Source organism: Ochotona curzoniae, unplaced genomic scaffold (genome assembly GCF_017591425.1).
Source record: "Ochotona curzoniae isolate NIBS_2020 unplaced genomic scaffold, NIBS_Ocur_1.0 contig_3332, whole genome shotgun sequence".
NCBI lineage: Eukaryota > Metazoa > Chordata > Mammalia > Lagomorpha > Ochotonidae > Ochotona > Ochotona curzoniae.
In genome coordinates, this window is record NW_024465816.1 from 3,007,105 (window position 1) to 3,010,661 (window position 3,557).

Genomic DNA, 3,557 nt, shown 5'->3' on the forward strand with positions numbered 1-3,557 from the left:
GTGAACCAGCACGCGGAAATCTCTCTGTCACTACCTTTGTTTCTGTAACTCTTTCAAATAAATGAAATAAGTCTTTAAAAATTAACATGATATTATACGATGTGCCTTTTAATTCCTTTCAAAAAAATTTTTAAAAATTTCTTTAAGAGGGAGAGAAAACAAGAGAGAACGCAACTGTTGATTCATTCGCCAGGGATGGAGCCTGGGACACAAGGCAGGTCTCCCCGTGAGTGGCAGGGACAAGAGGGTGTGCACCAAGCTGAAAGTCAGGAGCAGGGATGGGACTTGAACCCAGGTACTCCATACAGGCAGCCAGGATCTCAAGCAGGATTTACCTGCTATGCCAAAAGCCTGCCCCGGAAACATCCGTCTTTGGATGGGAGTCCTCGGAGCTAGTGGGGCAGCACACAGGTTAAGCCAACGCTTGCAATGCTGCCGCCCCACATGGGCCTTGGTTGCTGTCCCAGCTGCCCCACTGCTCACGCTTCTGGGAAAACAGAGGAAGATGTACCAATGCTTGGACCGCTATCGTCCATGCGAGAGACCAGGATGGAGTTCCTGGCTCCTGGCTTCAGCCTGGTCCAGCCCTGGGTGGTGTGGCAGATAGAAGCTCGCTCTCTGTGTTCGTCATTCTGCTTTTCAAAAACACTAATCTTAAAAAAAAATCCTGTAAAAATAGTTTAATTTATGTCATTAAATCATCCTCTAGAAAGGTCTGAATTCTTAGGAAACACAAGCAACAAAGTTCAGTTTGTAAGTCAAATTTCGGGATTGAATCTGCCAGAGTCAAATTTCTTATATTGCCCAGCTTTTCCATCTAAGTCTCCTTCTAGATGATAATGCTTAACGCTACTCTTCTGCAGCTTCCTAGCTTCATTATAATTTTACCTTCTTAGCTGGCATAAGATTACATTACATAGCGACAGGTGGCAAACATCACCAAAAGAATCCACACAGGCCACTAATGCTATGCCATGTCAGACTTTCATACTATCGGTTTGCAAATAAATACATCCAAAGGGGATGACTCCCTCACCCCCAAATAAACAAAACTCTCCCCATAGGTTGTTAACATCGCCTTTCAGGGTGGCAGCGCTGAGAATGTGAGTACTTACTCCATTAGTAAGCATTGACTGGTACTGGGTTCATCACTCCTTGATCCAAGAGCTGGGCATTGTTCTTAGCCTTGAAGACTCAAAAGCAAACAAAACAGACCAATTGCAAAGTTTCTATGAGCTTACATTTTAATGGGGAAAATACGCAGCTAACAGGCACGCATAGATGTAAGATTATTTCTGTGGCTGCTAAGGGTCATGAAGATACTAAAACGCGGCAAGGTGATGGCAGGTGACAGGCTGGGGCAGGTGGCGGGAGGAAGTTAGTGACTTCCAAACTCTACTAGTAGTTCCGCCTTCTTGCCGTTACTAGTTCAGTTGGCTTGGGGAACGGCAGGTGACGCTTCTGTCGTGTAGCACAAGACACACCCCATCAGCACCTTGCAACTTACTGCTTGGTGACCCCCGTGGGTCTATCCCGGGGCTGCGCGAGCCTCATTTTCCTCCCCATTTCCCTGGTTCTCTCTCTCTCCTGCTTCTTTTTTACTCACAGGCTCTCTGGAGCAGGCCCCCGCATCCAGCTCTCAGGATGTGGAGAGCTGCAAATAGCTCCACCAGCTGCACTTGGAGGTAGCCGCCCGGGCAGCGTGCCAGCTGCTGCCACCGCAGGAGCCAAGGCCGCCCCGGGCCGCCCGGCGTCCTTGTGCGCAGCCTCACCGAGTCCCGAGGATGTGGGCCGGCTCAGCAGTGCAGACGAGACGCGCCGGCTGGTGCTGCTGCGTTGGTGCGCAGGCGACGGCGGGGGCGCACTGAGGAGGAAGCGAGGGCTGTGTGCCCTCCCGTGTTCTCCCCTGACCTCCAAGACTGCCTCAGGGGTAGGTTAGCGCTGGTCCTCACTTCCTTCCTGCAGCAGCGGCCACTGGGGAGGAAGGCTGATGTGAGCGCGGCACCAGAACTTGGGAAGCTGGCTCACGGGCCGTGTCCCTGGTGCCTGGCTTTTTCCTGCTGCTTTGCTCAGTCAGGATCTGCTTCACATTTTTCTCTTCTGCGTTCCTGACAGTTCCAAGACGCACACCCTCCTCTGGCCACACTCCCAGATGCAGAAGTGTAAGTACAGTCAGGCCTCGCGAGCCACAGGGGGAGATGGCTTGCAGGGGCCCGTGCAGACACCAAGTCAGCAGAGGCTCAAGCCCGTCTCTGCAGAGCATCCACACACGCCTCTCCTCCCATACACTCGAAACCATCTCTGGATGACTTAGAAATATCAAGTACAACAGCAATGCCATGTCAACCAAGGGGACACCGTTGTGGTTTGGGCACAAATAACAAGCAAAAGGTATGTACGTGTGCAATGCAACACAATTTCTCCCCCACCCATTTTTGCTGAATCTGTAGAGTTCTGTGGATTGGGGGAGGGAGGAACTAACCGTATTATTTATAAAGCACCATGGCAAATTTCTTTTAAAAAAAAACAACATTTTATTTTTGATTTGAAAGGCAGATTTACAGAAGAGAAGAGACACACACACACACAGATATTCCATCTGCCAGTTTATTCCCAAAATGGAGTTGGCAATTTCTTGCAGGTCTCCCACACGGGTTATCTGGGCTGTCTCCACTGCTTTCCCAGGCCACAAGCAGAGAGCTAGATTGGAAGTGGAGCAGCCGGGATTTGAACCTGCATCCATATGGGATGTTAGCACCACAGGCTGAAGCTTAACCAACAATACTATAATAACAGCATTAGCCTGGGACATTTATATTATTGTCATTTTTAAGATTTATTGTCTTTGGGCCCGGCGTGGTGGCGCAGTGGTTAAGGTCCTCGCCTTACACGCCCGGGATCCCATATGGGTGCCTTTCCAATAAAAAATAAATAAATCTTTAAAAAAAGAAAGATTTATTGTCTTTATTGGAAAGGCAGATTCATGGAGAGGAGAGACAGACAGAGGTATTCCATCCGCTGGCTCACACCCCAAGTGGCCGCAGTGCCCAGAGATGAGCTGATACAAAGCCACGAGTTTCTTCCAGGTCTCCCACACAGGTCCCGAGGCTTTGGGTGATGTACCACTGCTTTCCCAGGCCACAAGCAGGGAGCTGGGTGGGAAGTGGAGTAGTTGGGGCACACTAGGGCCTATGTGGGATCTTGGCACTTGGATCAACTGGCACTTAGCCAACTGAGCCATTGCGCCAGGCCCAAGACATTTCTCTTTAAGAATGAAAGCAGAAGTTAGACCACCCAGCCTTGCTCTGCTGCTCGTACACTGGCCCTCAGGGAGAGTGAGAGAGGAGGCAGGCGGGGAGCTGAGGTGTCGCAGGCTTCACCTTTCTCACCCCTTTGTGGGTATGCACCTGTGAAGGGTGCGGTCCTGCACAGCACAGGGAGCCTCTGGTCACACTGACTCAGCAGGCAGGTGCTTGGCCCTTGAGGACCTGCTCTTCACGGGGACATGCGTTACCTCCCTCAGGGGCCTGCCTGGTTGTGGAGGGAATCGGGAGTCC

At 50.8% G+C, this 3,557-nt stretch overlaps 1 long non-coding RNA gene across 1 annotated transcript; it reads right to left on the reverse strand.

The window, feature by feature from the left end:
* Positions 1–343: 343 nt before the first annotated feature.
* Positions 344–1,694, reverse strand: LOC121156283. The gene is made up of 3 exons (XR_005883839.1): positions 1,607–1,694; positions 1,116–1,193; positions 344–487 (listed from the first exon to the last, which is right to left on the reverse strand). It is a non-coding gene; the product is annotated as an uncharacterized LOC121156283 (long non-coding RNA).
* Between the last annotated feature and the right edge of the window lie 1,863 nt (positions 1,695–3,557).